General features: G+C 59.8%; 1 protein-coding gene across 14 annotated transcripts in view; it reads right to left on the reverse strand.

Annotated features, from left to right (window-relative positions):
- Window positions 1–16,293, reverse strand: part of BCOR (BCL6 corepressor) — a 125,543-nt gene that overhangs the window by 44,916 nt on the left and 64,334 nt on the right. For 4 of the 14 annotated variants that reach the window (XM_055376424.2, XM_031005979.3, XM_031005980.3 and 1 more), the window contains exon 1: window positions 1,018–1,801. The exons of 8 other annotated variants lie outside the window; for them this stretch is intronic. The gene's annotated coding sequence lies outside the window, so the exon portion shown is untranslated. Of the gene's footprint in view, window positions 1–1,017; window positions 1,803–1,978; window positions 2,098–16,293 lie in introns of those variants that run through there. 2 more of the 14 variants (XM_019019639.4, XM_063703128.1) reach the window with 2 other exon arrangements.

Raw genomic sequence — 16,293 nt, forward strand, 5'->3', positions numbered from 1 at the left:
TCCTCCGGCCGCAGACTTTCACACGCCCATCAGGGCTACCCACCAGACTCCCCATCGCCCAGCGGAGGACCCAGGTCTCGCCCGCCCCCGCCCTCCCTCCACGACGCTGCCCCCGCACAAGCATATTCTACACCCACTCCTGGGGGCTCATAACTTAAAACCTACGCTGAACATCGGGGAGGGAGACGAGGGGGAAAGGGGGAGGGGGATCGCAGATTATAATCTTAAAAGAACATTTACAAAACAAAGCGTCTGACCTGGCTGGCGGGCGGGCCAAGTCGGAACCCCTCGCTCTGCTCGATTTCTTAGTAGTTTTTTTTTTTTTTAATCCACGTGATTCGTGCTTTGGGGCAAGCCAAGAAAAAACGGGACTCCCCTCCCGAGTTGCGCGGCAGCGGCGGCAGGTCGAGCTCGGCTCGGCCCGAGGCACTCGCCACACACCCTCGCGCACGCACATGCCGACGTTCCACTTGGAGGAACGACCGGCCCCCGAAGAGGCGAGACGAGGCGGCGGTGGCGGCGGCTGGGGGTTTTTACAGTTCTTTCCCGAGTCGAAAAAGAAAGCAGACGGCAACCCGCTGCCCTCCCCTTCCTGCTCGCGAGCTAACGCCGAACCCAGCTTCCCAGCCTCCAGCCCACCTCCCCCCCCTCCGCCCGACTCGCGGCGCTCAGCGGCGACCGCGCTCCCGCGCACAGACACACACAGGCTGCAAACTTCCACTCTGCGAACTCTCTGCTGTCCTCCTGGCCCACCGGGAGGCGCCAGGCCCCCAGCCGCGCCCCCTCCCTCCCTGGTGCCCACGCGGGGCCGCTTAGGTTGGCTGCATTTTTAATAACTTATAGCTATGAAATAAAAACGAAAGCGAGCCAGGCAGCCAAAGGGAAGCGCGAGGCAAAAGCTTCGCGGGGTACGCTGCGGGCGGGGGCCCCGGGAGAGGGGGCCGACTGCAGCCCTCAGCGCGCCCGCCCGCCCACCCGTCCGCGGTCTCCCGGGGGAAAGGTGTTCCGGGCACTGACCTGAAATCCCCGGTGGGGGAGTAGGCAGGGAGCCTGCGATCCGGCGCTTTGAAGTTTTCCCCCGAGCGGACTCGAGGCGGCGAGAAGGAGCGGGGGGCGGTTGGGTGGGTGGAGAGAGATATGAAGGGTGGGGGGGTTTGGCGACGTTAACGAGCGGAGAAGGAGCCGGGCCGGAGAAGCGCGGCGAGCAGCAAAGTTTGCGGTCCCCGGCTGCCCGCAGCCCGCTCGCGGCGCCGCGCTCACTCGACTCCCTCGCCGTCTGCTGGCAGCCGGCTGCCCTCCGGGTCGGCCCCGCCGAGGGGTGGGCTCTGGGCCGGGTGGGGGCGGGGCGGGGCGGGCTCGGAGCCTCCGGGCAGGTGGCGACAGCCCCGTGCGATCCTCCGGGCTCCCGCAGCTGGACTGGGCTTGGCCGAGCTCAGCAGCTCCCGCGCTGCCGCCGCCGCCCGCGCTCGGGCAGGAGCCCCAGCGCCATGTTGACGGTTCGCCGCGAGCGCCCGCTCGGGCTGGGTGTGTGTGAGTGTGTGTGAGTGTTGGCCAAGTCGTCCCTGCGCGGCGACAGCGCGGCTTGGGCTCTCCGCCCGGCGGCTCGCGGGCTCCCCCTCCGCCGCCGCCGCCCGCCTAGCTCCCGCTCTCGGTCGCGGTCTGGGCTCCTGCGCGTCTCCCCCGCAGCCGCCGAGCTCGGCCCGCGTTCAGCGAGGAGCGCAGCTCTGCCTCACCTTGCCGCTGGGAGCCCAGGCTCCGTCTGCCGCCGCACGCCGCGATCCCAACGCGTCCCCCCTCCCTGGTTCCCTCCTCTTCCTCCTCCCCCTCCCTCCGCTCGTCCTCCCTCCCGCCCGCCCTACCTCCCTCCCTCCTAACAGCCGCCTCCCCTCCCCCCGCAGGCGCAGCGCTCCGGCGACAGCCGCCCGCCCGCCGCCGCCTCCAGCTCTCGCAAGTTTGAGCTCCGCCAGTCTCCGCTCACCCTCCGCTGCGGCGCCTCCGCGGCGAGGTTTCGGGAGGGGTGATTCCCCAGGAAAGGTTTGCCCGAGTTTCCCCGGCCGTCATCGATGCACGGCCCGGCACGTTTTGGCCTCTCTGGATCCGAACCCCGGACCACTTGGGTGGCGCCCCCCCTCCTCGTCCCCCGGCCTCTCCTCCCCAGCTCGGGCCGAGTTGGCTGCGCACGCCCGGCCCGGGCGCACGTCCTGGGCGAGCCGGAGACCGACTTGGGCGGCGGCGGCGGCGAGGGCTGCCGGCAGAGCCAGAGCCGAAGGGATGGGGGCGGCGGGGGCGGCTCTCCCAGCCGCGCGCCGAGACTCCCCTCGCTACCCAGAAGGCCAGTGGAGGACCGCAATTACCATAAAGCGCCTCGCACTCCGTTCAGCCAAAGCTGTCAAACCCCAGCGGCAGCAGCCGCTGCCGCCGCCTCTTGCCACCAGCGCTGCGCTCTCCCGGCCTCGTCCCCTCCGAGACCCAGCGGAGCGTGGCCTGTGCGCTCCCGTGCTCACCCCCACCCCAGTTTGCCCCTTCCTCCCAGAGGAGCCCTTTCCCATTTCGGTGTTAAAAGCTACCTGAAAACACCACCCCAGGCAACGGTGGCCGTTCCGCCTGAACTCCGCGCCCGAGTTCCCCGGACGTTTCAATTGTGTGGGAATTGTTTGGAGGTGGGGGAAGGGGGGAGCAGCCCGTGGAGGCACCGGGAGGCGTGTGGGGGGCGGTCGGAGAGCGGAGATCCGCCTGTATTTCTCCCGGTTCTCGAGCATTTTCACGGTCTGTACCTCTGACGGTTGGAGGGGCTGCCCAGGCCCCTCACCCCGGCGTTGGGAGATTATCTCCCGCGTTTTATTTTCCTTGACAGGGAGCAACTTTTGGCTTACACCGTTCGCCCCATAAATTTCCACTCGGTAACGTCGTGCTGATCGGTGCTCGGCGGCGGCGTACAGCCTGCGCCCGCAGCAGTTCAATTCAATTGACACGTATTGAGCTTCTCCAGCGCACCCGGCGCGGCGCTGGGCGCGGGGGGAGGGCGGGGGCAGGCGGGAGGGAGGGGGAAGCGGAGAAGCGAGGTTCCGGCCTCCCCGGAGCGCAAAGCCTCAAGGGCGAGCCGAGAAGCCCTAGTTGGTGAAGCTGGCGGGAAGGGGCAGGAGTGGGGGAGGGGGTATTCCGGACTAACCGCGCCCAGACTGCGGGCCCGGACTTCGCGGCCAAAGGTGACCCCATTCGGCTGCCCGCTAGGGTCTTTTTATACTGGGAAGGGGGTGGGGTGTCTCTTTCTGCCTAAGGACAAGATGGTGCAGGCTCCATGAAACATAAATCTGAAATGGAGGTGGCTTGTAAATCCACACGGAAAGTTTTTAAAATATCCTGGAGTGTCCCCATGCCAAAAATAATCAAAAGCATCTCAAGTTGATTACTAAGTCAAGGTCAAGGCCAAAATCAGCTCTAGCTAGCAGATATTTTCCCTTTTAAAAATTAGACTCACTACTGACTCTGGGACTGGTATTAGGTGCGATTTTATTCATTCTGTTTTAGTTCTCAGCACATAGTTATAAAAACAGCCCTTCTCAAAGCAGAAGTGAAACATCTCTACCGTTTGAAACCCGAAACTTCGGCAGAATTAAATCTTCATGCTCCAGAGCTGCTTATAACAACTGATGCAAAAGACAGGCGAGCAAGTGCCCCCGCGAGCAGTGCCCAGCAGGGCTGGGCCGCGAACGCTTCCAGGACCAGCGCCTGCAGAATGGAATGCACGCTTTTTTCTTCCTGGTCTTTCTGGGGGTGGATATCTCTGCAAGCCAACCCACACATTTTTTTAATCTCCGGTAACAAGCAGAAAGACACCTGGACTATTATGCTGTAAAACTATTTTTTATAAAGACATTTTAGGACCAGACATTAAAAGTTATTAGATTGAACGCATGCGAGTTACAGACACAGCTGGAGAAAAGGCCTCTGGTTGTGTGTTGTGGCAACATTTCTTTTTGAAGCGACTCCTTTTATTCAAAACAAGTCAAAAATAACCGGGAAGGCTGAAGCTGGGTATTTGTGGGGAAACTCTGAACGTGGTTCCAGGCGAGGAGGCCGCTCTGCTGCTGCAGGCTGGACGGGAGAACTGGCCTGGGCCAGTGTGGAGCCGTGCCAGGCTCTTCCGGCTCGGTTAGGCCGAACCGCAGAGGCCCTGGCCCGGTGCCCAGCCACCTTCTATCCCCTCCCCTAGTCTCCCCAACTCTGCCCCCAGGCACAGGCTTTTCTTGGAGTTCGAAGTCGCATGTAAACGTCCAGAACTTTTAGAAAATCCAGGAACCGAGCTCGGGGCCTGCAGCCTCTCGGAGTCTTACGGCCTCCCGGGGCTGCTGACAAAGAGGCCTGTTTGTCTAACTTTAAAAGTCCTAGAATTCAGGAGGCTGAGCCAGGAGAATCGCTTGAACCTGGGAGGCGGAGGTTGCAGTGAGCCGAGATCGCGCCGTTGCACTCCAGCCTGGGCAACAAGAGCGAAACTCCGTCTCAAAAAAAAAAAAGAAAGAAAAAGAAAAAAAAAAAGTCCTAGAGTTAAAATGAACGGGGGTGGTGGGGGTGCTGTAAATGCGAAGGGGCCGAGGGGAGGGCTGACTGGGGGAGAAATTTGATGCTGGAGACAAACAGGCCAGTAAATTCGCCTTTGACGTAATTTGCAACATCCTCCCCCACCTTTTTTAGGGATCTTGCCTCCACGGTAGGCTGGTAGGATTAAAGGGTTTCTCCTCCATCTCCTAGGGATACATTTTTCAACTCCGTGGGATTTCAAAAATATCTTATTAAGGGAGTCCTAAGAGGCACGAGTGGTGGGGGGGGGGGGGGATTCGTGACTCACTGGGAATTAAAATGTGGGATTTTCCCGAGGCGCTATAAGGCAGAGGGGGGGAGGGGAGATTACACCTATTGGCCCGGTTAGTTCGAATTGTTCTGGGGAAAACAAGCAGAAAGCTGTCGAAGGGCAATCCCATCTTGTGTCCTCACTCAAGAAGGGGCTCAGGGAGCTGGGGATGCCGCGGGGCCTGCAATGCGTGCCGGTGGTTTGGCCCTTCTCCTGCCCCCTCCTCTCCTGCCCTCCCACGAGCCCTTCGGGAGCTGACCCGGGGGTCAGGCTGCTATACCCAGCACTCAGCAAGGGGAGGATTTCAATGAAAACAGAGGAGGAGGAGAGAGTGAGCAAGGGAGTGCATGGGAGGAGAGGCCGTGCAGCCCACGGAGAAATAAAGAAATAGGTGCCGAAATGAGAGGTGCTGCAGATGGAGCAGCGGGGGCTGCCCCTCCGCCACCAATCTCCCTTCCCATGGAAGGGTCTCCTGATTACAACAAACCACTCGACCTCAGGCTAACCAGGCCCTGCAACTGGGCAATCGAGCTGGCCCTTCTAGGAGCAGGCCTTGAGCCTGGCTGCCCTTCTCAAGGCAGGTTGACTCTGCAAGACCCGCTAGGGCCTCTCCCACACACCTCCAGCTCCACCCTGGCCTAGGGGAAAGGCCAGGCATCCTGTGTTTGGGGGACCCTGGCCTTCTAACCTTGTGTGCAAGATTTATTTATAACGTATGTGTAGGATCCACATCATAAAGCTTATAACGTATGTGTAGGCTTCCGATGGTCCTCCTCGGAGGCTGTTCTCAGGGCGATGACACTTGGTACTGGAACAGGTGGGACTCGGATGAGTACAGATAATGTATTTTTACATAATGTGAGGTAGCCTTTCTTTAAAAACACACCCACACTTATAGTCTTCTGGTCACTTTGTACAAGAACTCTGGGCTTATCCAATGGCACTTTAAAAAACATCCGCTGCCCCATCCTCCAAGCACAAGGCACAGCTGGCTTCCCCTCTGAAACTCAAACGAGGTAACAACAGGAGGCGCATCCTCCTCCCAGGATTTCACTCATGTGGAAACATCTAAAGGTAGCTGCCTCCCAGGGCAGAAGACTGCTGGACTTAAGGGTCGCCAGGCTGAACATGACTGTTCTTTCTTCTTCCTGGCCTTTGGAGGGTTATTGGGTGTTTGGGGAAGGAAGGCCCTAAGGGCAGCCTCTCCGTGGTTCCTAGCAACCATCTTGGAATTTCTGGTCTGGGCTCGATTTGGGTCAGGCCCTGAGCAACTCGAACACAGGCACGTGTGGGTGAACTAGCATCTACACTACGGGGGCCCGCAGGGTGGTTGGGTGTCGACCAAATGGGCATAAATACAGGAGGCTTCTGGGAGGCTGGCCGCCTCTTGCGCTCGGCAAGGGCTTAAGAGCCCTCGACACCGCCGCGCTGGGCCGGGTGCTCCTGCAGATAAACCCGGACGCCACGTCCCGCCTCGGCTGCTTATTTAGCAAGGCGCCTTCTGCGCATATTTTACCCGGCTGGGGGCAGTGAGTGGGAACCGCCGGGAGAGGGGGAGGGGAACCACCAACTACTCGCCTTCGGACCCAGTGTGCCGGCCTCCGGCCCCAGCCATTTTGTATCCAGCTTCCCTCCTCCACTCCCACCGGGTCCCTGCGAAGACGCACCACCCCGAACCCCTTCACGGTACCACTCCCGAACTGGAGGGGTAGAGAAGGCTCTGCCAGCCCCTCGCCTGCAGCAGGAAGGTGGGTACGGACCAGCAGAAGGGAAAGCGGTGCTGATCTGTCTCTAAATACCTCTGCCCTCCCGCCCCCAACAAAGTCGGTCACAGAGGTGAGTGGCGCGGGATGGTTGCCTCGAGAAGGTCGCAGCCAGGAGCAAAGCTTTGGGGCTCACAACGGACTGGGGATTCCAAACGGTGTAATCTTCGGCACATTTCACCCGCTCCCATTCCACCTTCCGAACCACTCTACTCTCGGTGCTCATCCTCCTCTCCATCCCTGCGTTTCCAGCGCGTTAGCAGCCGCGCAGCCCCGGGCCTGAGTGCGGGGGGTGGGGTGGGGGGGCTCAGGGTGGTTTGTGTGGTGCGGCCTGACAGAACCTTCTGTGTGCGGCGGAGGGAGGAGGCTAATGCATAATGCACAGCGCCTGGAAGCCCGGCCATTAGCGGCCTGTCGGTGACACAGACAAACGACTGAGAGGGAGGAGATCCAGCTCGCTCTGGAGTTTAAATAGACCAGCGTGGAGGGAAAACGCCATGATTTAAAAGTGTGTGTTTGCAGACACTCGCATATATTTTAATGATTTCCAGCAGGCTATGTGTCCTAGCCTTGCATCCCCCCCTCCCCAAAAGGAGGATGTGTCTAGAGGAGGGAGGATGAAGGCAGAGTGAGAGGCCTCAACCCAGACCCACCAGCAGCTTTTGAGAGATGAAGGAGGGGAGAAGTTCAGAAAGCGAGGCCTGGGGAAGCCACACGACCCAAGGCCAAGCCCAGACTTTGTTCTTAAAATAATAATTAAAAAAAAGAACCACCCAGCCTTCCACCCTGGACTACACCCTGTGTTGTACCAGAAAGGCCTGGGGGAAAGAATAAATTCTGCCACCCTTGCTTCCCTCGGGAGCCCACATTTTTGAATCTTCCTTTTCCACTGACACTCCAGAGACCTCCTTCCTCCCGGTTTAACACACTAGTGTTTTTTAGCAATTAAGGCGAGAAGGGGGTGGGGATAAAGATAAGCCAATTTTTTTTTCCGCCATGCAAGTGTGAGAGATAAGATAACGCTAAGCTGGGGCAAAGCGGCTGCTTACAACCTCCCCTTAGCGATTTTGATCGGTCACTTCTTATCTCGCAAAAATGCTCTTTTCGAAAACTGGATCAAAAAAGAAAAAGAGAAAAAGAAAAGAAAGAAAGATTTTCATTTGGAAGTGACATTTAAAACCCACCTCTCCTCCACTGACAACCCACCCCCCATTGGCGGGGCTCCCCAGGAAAAGTCGCACCTCGACTGCAGGATTTCAGGCTTTCTCGCGGGGGGCAGGATTACTAGTGCAATTAGGCTGAATAAAACCAGGGATGCGTGATGAGGATTTATCCTGTATCCAACCCAAGCTCGCGGCTGGGTTTTCCTTCTCTTAGTTACTGGTCGATGTTTGTGTTTCGCCATCGCACTCAGTGCCTTCAAACTAAACAGGTAGTTATACTTGGGAGGGTCATATAACTATGTCAACATGAAGTGGTTGTTAATGCGAAATAAGAAGAAACTCTTCTGATATTTATAGGCCCCTATAAAGGGAGAGAAAGGAAATCACACTCCCTAGAACCCGAAAGCTCCCAGCCGAACCGGACCCTCGGGGAGTTTTAGAAATCCTTCTCTCCGCACAGGAATTTCGCGAAGGGGTTTCCGGAAGACTTTGTCGAGGAAGGTTTTGGTATCGGACTCCACGACCTCAGAGCGCCCTGCAAATTCCCCCCGGCCCAGTGGCTAGCCCCAGAACGCAAACCTCAAGGCGGGCGCCCCAGACCAAGCTGACCTAGCCTCTGCCCACCCCCAGCTCACAACCCCGAGGCTCCCACCCCCTGCCCCCGACCGGGTCGGCACCGTGCCGTCCGGCACATGCCAAGTCTACCGTCTCCAGGCCAGGCTGCAAGATCCAAAGGTTGGGGCCTGCCGCGGCTGGATTGTCCCTGGGGAGCCGAAACCGCCCAGCGGGGAAACCCCTTCTCTCGCCTTTCCCCGAAAAGCTTGGCCGCGGTCTAAGCTCCGAGCAAGCGGGCATCCGCTGACAGCCGGGCCTCACGTAAGGCCCACACGCGTCCCATTAGTCAGCCCGAGTTCCCCTCGGGCGAGCCGCCTGGCGCGGCCCCAAGGCCGGGCTCAGGCGGGGAGGGGGTGCGGGGCCGCAGCGAGCTGGGGGCGGAGGTGCGGGCTCCGCGGGGCCCGGCCAGGCTCGGTTCCGCGTTCCTGGGCCCGCGGGTAAGCTGAGTCGGCGGGGCAGGCCGCTCCCTGGCTGGCGCCGGGGCGCCGAGCTGCGCTTCACGTGCCCGCCATATCAGCAGCAGCGGCGGCGGCGGCGGCGAGGAGGAGGGCTGGGAGGCGCGCGGCCGTTCCCGCGGGGTCTCCGGTCCCCGCCTCCCCGCCCCTCCCCGTGGGGGCTGGGCCGAGACCACCCTGCGGCCCCCATCCCAGCGCAAGCCGAAAGCGGCGCTGCCAGACGCAGAGAGGCTCCTGGGGCGCCGTTCCGAGAGCCGCGCGGCGGCAGCAGCCAGGGGAGGGTGCTCCTCGCGGCCGCCCCGCCGCCGCCGCCGCAGTCACGGGGACCGGAAGCCCTCACGCCGCCCCGAGCAGCCTCCGCTGGCCCCAGGGCTGTTCCAGACGAGGGCTGGCCGCGCGTCACCCCTGATCCCTCCTCGCCCCAGGCGACCACCCGGGCCCTGCGGTATCCCGGTGTAAGCCGGGAGAACCCTTCCTGCGGTCCGATGAGATGTCCCTGTCCCTCTGCTACCACCATAAGCACGCCCCCCCGCACCGCTCGCAGCTCCGCAGCTGGGACGGGAGGGGCGCGGAGCCGCCACTCCGGCCGGGCAGGAACACCTGCTCCCAGGCCCTGCAGCTGGGCGCGTGCTGCTGTGAGAGGCTGCCTACTGTTGTGTGCAGAGATCGCGGAGGAGAAAATAGGGCTCCGAAGCTCAGGGCCAGGAGCAGCCAAGCCTCGGCCACCCCCATCTCCCACCCACTGCGGGCGACAGAGCGCGAAGCCAGAGGGCCTGCTGGGGGCCCGGGTCTCCTTTCGAAGGTCGAAGGGCCGCCACCCCTGGGATCCGGCTTCTGGCCTGAAGAGGTCGTTCATAAAACAGATGGGGCAAAACCTGTTTTGGGAGCCTTCCCAGTGTCTGCCCCCGCTCTCCAAACCAGACACACTCATCTCCCCCTCAGCTCTACTCTAGCCTCCGGCGGGGGACGGGAGTAGGTCATGGCGGCACCGGTACTCCACCCGCCCCCCTCCACGTAGGGACGTAGGGTCGGCTGCGGGGCTCGGACTTTGCCACTCCACCTAGGGGAGGGCCAATGGACGCTCCCCGTCTCCTCCGTGTCCGGAGGAGATCGGGCGGCGGAGCTGACCTGCAAGGCTTGCCCTGCCTCACCCACCCCCCACCTCCGTCCCACCCTCCCCGACTCTCCTGGCCCAGGGCCCGGCCGGGGAAGGCGTTGTTTTGCCAGCGGGAGCCGAGCGAGTGCACAGAGAAAAGCCTCCCTGCTCTAATGAGAGTGCACACAGCGCTGCAGCGAGGAGGATGATTACCCGGCGGGCGGGGGGGCGCGGGCTCGGGCCGCGGGCGGCGTGTGCGGCGGCCCCGCGGGCCCGGAGTCCCCGCCTGTCTGGCTGCTAATCGCACGCTTTCTGCTGTTACGGAGGCAGGCGGGAGCCGGCGGCCGAGCCCAGCGCCGGCGACTCGGCGGGTGACACGGAAACATGGCGCAGCGCCCCTCCCCCGCCCGCGCTCCCGCCCTCCCCGCGCTCCCGCCTCCCGCCTCGCACTTCCTCCCGCCCGCGCGGCTTTTGCAGTTCTAATGCTCTGCTTTCGGCCTGGCACCATAACGCTAGCAGCCGCTTCTCCGCGGCCCCGCGCGTCTCTTTCCCCTTTGTTTTCGGGGTCTATAGAAAACGTTTGCTTTTGTCCCGAGCTCTCGTTAAACCAAACTTGTGGTGGCAACGGAAGGCGGTGCAGGCGGGGAGGGGTCCGGGGATTTTGGCAGCAGCCGACCAGAGCGTGGTGGAAACTTCTCTCGCTGGGTTCTCCGCTCCCTCCTACTCCCCCTCCCCAACACAGAGCCGCCGGCCTCCCGACGCTTCTCCCTTCGCCCCCGAGAGGCCCCAGTGCTCCAGGAAGGTCTGGGCCACAGAGACTGTGACCAGGGGTGAAGAACCCAGAGTGCGTGTCTGTGAGCCCCGAGGTTTTGGCACTCGATGACCTCGCTCCCTGCAGCCCCGACTTACCTCTTTCCCTTTGGTCATTCGGGGCTTTGTATCAGTCGGTGAAGAAGGAAGGGGAGGGAAGAGAAAGTGTTTCTTTCGTGCGTGTGGTTTTTATTTTAAGGATTTGTTGGAATCTGTCACCCCCAAATGCACAGCCCCTTCCCGTATAGGATCTAGGGCGAAAGCGGGGAAACGTCGGCTTTAGGGGGAAAGGGTCGGGTCAGAAACCTAGCCCTGGAGGCTGGATCGTACTCTCCTGGCGGGCTCAGCCACACTTGGTCGGCACGCGGGGCGGAGCGACCCAGCAGAGTGGGGGACGCAAGGGCCAGGTCCCTCGGTCCAGGAGACGCCAAACGTTCCAACCTTGGAGCGAGAGAGCAGGAACCCCCGCCCCCACCCAAGCGCGCGCGCGCTCCCTAGCTCGACGCGCAAGCCGTGGCTCTCCGCGCCAGAGCTGCTCAGGCGGCAATTTTTTAAGCCTGCAATTAAGCGAGGCGTCGCCGTGTCCTCTGCTAGTGTCGGTCCTGTCAGTCGCACATGGCCTTGGTGCTCCGGTCCGAGGCCCCGCGATTAGTCACAGGCTCGCTTCGCTCCTTCCCTAATCCGCCTCTGCAGGCAGCCTGGGGACGCGGCCGACTTGGCGGCGCTGGCAGGGAGCCACTGCCCGCGGGGCGGGCCGCCTGACCAGTGCCAGCCCCGCTGCGCCCGAGCCGGCGCGGGCCCTGGGGTGCGGGTTTGGCGCCCCTCCCCTCTCACAGCCCCCTGGCTGGGGTGGCGGCGCCCCTCCTCCTCCCGCCCCTCTCCCGGGCCTGCGAGATCTATTTGTGTGGTGTCATTTGCATAAAAATAGGACAAGTGTTTCTGTGCGTTCATACGCGGGAGGCGAAATCCTTATTGATGTGTCTGTGTGGAGCCTTCGGTTGTCGGAGCGGTTTGATTTAGGGTGTTTGTGTTGCCTTCTACAAGAAAGGAGAGAAAGTCCTTCTCAACTCCTTCGGCGGCCTGGGCCCCCAGAAGCATGTCCCTCTGCGCGGCCGGAATGGTCCACCACTTGGGCCCCAAGCGCGCCGGATCCACAGCGAGCAGGTTGAGGGCCAGGCGGGAGGCCCATTATGACTCATAAAATCGGGCGGCCTAATCGCCAGCTGCCAACCCATTTACATGTGGAGCTTCCCAATGCTCCCTTCGCCCGGGCCCGGCTTCCTGAGGGTTTGCCCCGACACAGCTAGAGCCGCCAAGTGGGAGCTAATCTAGTGGCCTCTCCTTCCCGTCGGCAGCGTGGCTTCCCTTCCCCGGCGACCCCCGCTCTCTTGGCCTACTGCGCTGCTCGCCAGCAACTCCTCAGCTTGGACAAATAGCTGGGAGGGCGCCGGCCGCGCGGAGCCAGTAAATCAATCATTAACTCCCAAGCGAGGCCTGGACCAGGGAAGGGAGCGGCGGCCAGAGCCGAGTCCGCGAGGCGAGCGCAAAGCCCCCACCCGGGTTAGGAGCCACCCACGCGCCAACGAACCGGGTGCGTGAAGGCGGGTCCCGCCATGGCCTCCCGGGCCCCTCCAGAAGCCTCCGCCCGCCGGGCCTTTCAAGCCCGCACCTTGCCTGGCCAGGCAGGTCGAGTTACGGCGCTGCCCCTGGGAGAGCTTGAACATTAACGAGTCGCCTCGGGCCTCAGCGGCCTGCTCTCCACAGGAGAGCGTCCCGCGCTTGGGCAAGCTCCTCGGATCCGGCCGGGCTCCTCCTGGCTCAGGCTTGCTAAACCAAACTGATCGCACCCTGTATCGACCAATCTCCCTGCGGCACCCTCTTCCCTCAGCCCACGGTGGAGCCGGCACGTAGGGGGTTAAAAGCCCCGGTTCGCTCTGGCTCCTCGGCTGCGAGGAGAAAACGCTGATCAAAGTGCTTAAGGGGAAGGTAACACATGCACATTCGGTCCCGGGTCGAAGGAGGCCGACTGGAGACGGCTCCCGAGCCACCCGCCTCGACCCGCTTCCCACACTCCCGGGAACGCGGCGGCGGCGGCCCTGGCCCGCACGATTCGCTCGGCGGAGCGCTGCGCTGCTGGGCTGGGAGGGCGGCGGGGAGGAGGAGAGACGAGGGGGCGGGAGGCGAACCCGGGCTGCGCGCCAAGAGGCCCGGAGCCGCAGATTAGTCACCGCTCGGCTCTGCGCTCCCGGGTGCGCCCGGGAACCGGGAGGGCAGGCGTCGGCCCCGCTCAGCCGGGCTCCCCGGTCCTCGGCGCGGGTGCCCCCCCCCACCCCCGCGCGCTCCTGGCGCGGCTGGCTCGACTCTCGGGGACCCGCGCAGCCGAGATCCACTTGTCAGGTCACGGGCAGGACAGAAACTCTGCAAGCGGAGTCTTGCGAACAGGAAATTTCTCCTTGACGAGGTGCTGCCCCTCCCCCACGCCGGGCTTCAAAACAAAACTCCAGAGCGGGCGGCCAGGTACCCAGCCTCGCTCGCCATGGCCGGCGACCTCCGCTCCTCGGCCCCGGCCCCGGGCGGCGGAGCCAAGCAAACAGAGCCGGCGGACGGACTCGGCGCGGGCCCCGCGGAGGGCGCCAGGCTGCCACCCTCCGGGGCCCGGACGGGGTCGGCGGGGGTGCGGAGCCTCGGAGCCCCCGCGCCTCCCCAGGTTCTACAGCCACCGAGCGGTTTTGCGGAGCTGCCCGAGGCCGCCGGGTCAGCGGCTCCCCGGAGGGCGTGGGGGGCGGGGAGGCCGCGCGGCGCCGCCGACTCGGCGAATCCCGCTGCGGGAGCCCGGGAGGGCTGCGAGCTCGGCCTGGCAAAGTTCCTGTGGAAACTCCATGTTTTGAAACTCCTGCGGCGTCGCGGAAGGAGGGGGGAGAGGGGAGCGCGGGAAGCGCGCGGGGGCGGTCTGCACCCGCCTCTCCCCGCCGGGGAGTGGGTTCCGCGGCCCCCCGGGCCTCATGAGAAGGCTGGAGGGCGGGGACGGCCGGGTCCCCGGGCCCGTTCTTTTGTGTGTTCTCCTCTCTCTCTTCCACACTCTAAGAGAAATTTATAAACCCGTTTCATTTAGTGAATTCACCCGGGAGAGGAAGGCTGCCTTTTTAGGGACCATGATGTTCAGGGTAATTTCGTATTTGACACATGTAAATACTTAGTACTCTCAGGTAAGGTCAAATTATTTATCATCTTAATTTATATTTCAATAGGCCTACAATTTAGAGGCGAGAAATGCCTCCTTATGAATCATTATGGTCTATTAGGGGAAGTAATGTATAAACAGCACTATTTGGGAGGGAATCACTTATGTTGACATTTAAATAGCTCTTCAATAGTTAAAAAAAAAGACATTTGAGTGTCTTTGATTAAATATACAATTTACAAGACCATCAGCATAGCCATCAGGAATATAAATTCTTCTTGGAATTTTTATTTATTTCCAATTTTTGAAACCTTCCAGGGCATGCGTGTCATTGAATCCCTATAGGGGAAAAAAATCTTAACATTTCAGGCAAAATATTCTCCTCTCCCCAAGCTTCCTGTCTTATCAGGAACTCAGGGAACTTCTGGAACTCTGAGCACACTTCACCAGCAGGGACCACAGTGGGAAGTTTGTAGATCCTGTACCTCTAAGACAATCAACCATTTTTTCTTTTTTTTCTTTTTTTTTTTTTTTTTTTTTTTTTTGAGACGGAGTCTCACTTGTTGCCCAGGCTGGAGTGCAATGGCATGATCTCGGCTCACTGCAACCTCCGCCTCCCGGGTTCAAGTGATTCTCCTGCCTCAGCCTCCCAAGTAGCTGGAATTACAGGCTCCCGCCACTACACCCAGCTAATGTTTTTGTATTTCTAGTAGAGACGGGGTTTCACCATGTTGGTCAGGCTGGTATCGAACTCCTGACCTCAGGTGATCCACCAGCCACGGCCTCCCAAAGTGCTGGGATTGCAGGCGTGAGCCACCACGCCCCGCCGAGAATCAACCACTTTCTAACAATATTGCAGCCAATTTGTGAAACAGCACAGCTTCCCTGCTGGAGTTGAACCTTCCAGAAGGCCAGTGTCTGTCCATCCATCCTGATGTTCCCGCGGCACCCAACATAGGATCTCACACTGTTTTAAGTCATCGTTTCACACCTGCTAAAATATCACCTTCTTAGAGGCTTTTCCTTGCTGCCTCCACCCTCACCCCCCATACCCTTTCTTGAAAGGCCCCCTGTTATACTTCTTTGCTTGAAGCATCACCCATCTTTATAATGCCCCTTCTTAACCTCACATCTCCTTTGCTAGTTCCCTATTTATCTATTTCCCTGTACACCTGGACTTCTTGAAAGAGGTGTCTCCATCCATGTGGAATTTCTGCAGGCTTACCTCATGTTCACTCTAAAAATCAGCTAGTCATGAAGTTATTTTAAGACACTGGAATAAGTGCAGCTTTGTTTGTAACAGCATAGGATTATAAACAACCTAAAGAGTCAGCAGTGACACTGATGGCACATGCATACAATGGAATATTCTGTAGCTGTTAAAATAATAAAGAAGATCTGCTCTGTGTATTGATATGGAAAGACCCCCAAGGTCTACAGTTAAGGAAAAAAAAATAAGGTACAGAGCAGTGTGTACCATCTGCTACAGTTTGTGTAAAAACAAAATAGGGGGGAATATAGACACATATTTGTGTGTGCATTAAAGATTTCAAACACTGCAGGGGAGTGCCCCCTTCCCCCCCCCAGTTTCTTTGTAGATATGCATGTCCTCTGGTCTATTTTCAGAAATGGGAACACACTGCACAATCTGTTCTGTACCTCACCTATGAAACTTATCAATATATCTTACTTTTCTAGCAGCACATGGAGACAGGCCTTGTCAATTTCCAGGCTGGTGGAATTTCACTGTATAGACACATGGTCATTTATCTCACTCCTCAACCCCTCCATCCTCTCTGGCCATTCTGCAGAAAGTGCTCAAGATCACTGGTTACTTCCTTGTTGCCAGGAGTGGGGGCAGGGGGGGCGGCGGCGTTGTTTTTCAGTCCTTGCCTTCCTTGGCCTCCCAGAAGCATTTACCACACCATGACCACTGCTCCCTTGAGCTGCTTGCTCACAGGGTTTTCATCCTAGCTGAGAACCGCTTTCAATTTCTTTGTGGGCTTTTCTATGCTCTACCAGTTGCCTTGGGCCTGGATCCTCCCCTTCCTCCCCACCAGTCTCATCCAGGTTTATGGCTTTAAATACCACCTACTTATTGATGACTCTTACATTTTTTTTTCTAGTTCCAAATCCCCATATCAAACTTCAAACTTGGTATCTCAATTTGCATCTACATTCAGCTTAATAACAATAGCAAGCATTTACATCAGGCCTGTTAGGTTGAAGCTCTCTTCAAAGTGCTTTCTATAAATTAACTATTAATCCTTACAACTGCCCTATAAGGTAGGCAGAGTTATTATGTACATTTTTTCCAGATGAGGAAACTATCAGAGAAGTTACTGAACATTCCTAGAAAAT

This window comes from Gorilla gorilla, chromosome X, assembly GCF_029281585.2.
Source record: "Gorilla gorilla gorilla isolate KB3781 chromosome X, NHGRI_mGorGor1-v2.1_pri, whole genome shotgun sequence".
Classification (NCBI taxonomy): Eukaryota; Metazoa; Chordata; class Mammalia; order Primates; family Hominidae; genus Gorilla; species Gorilla gorilla.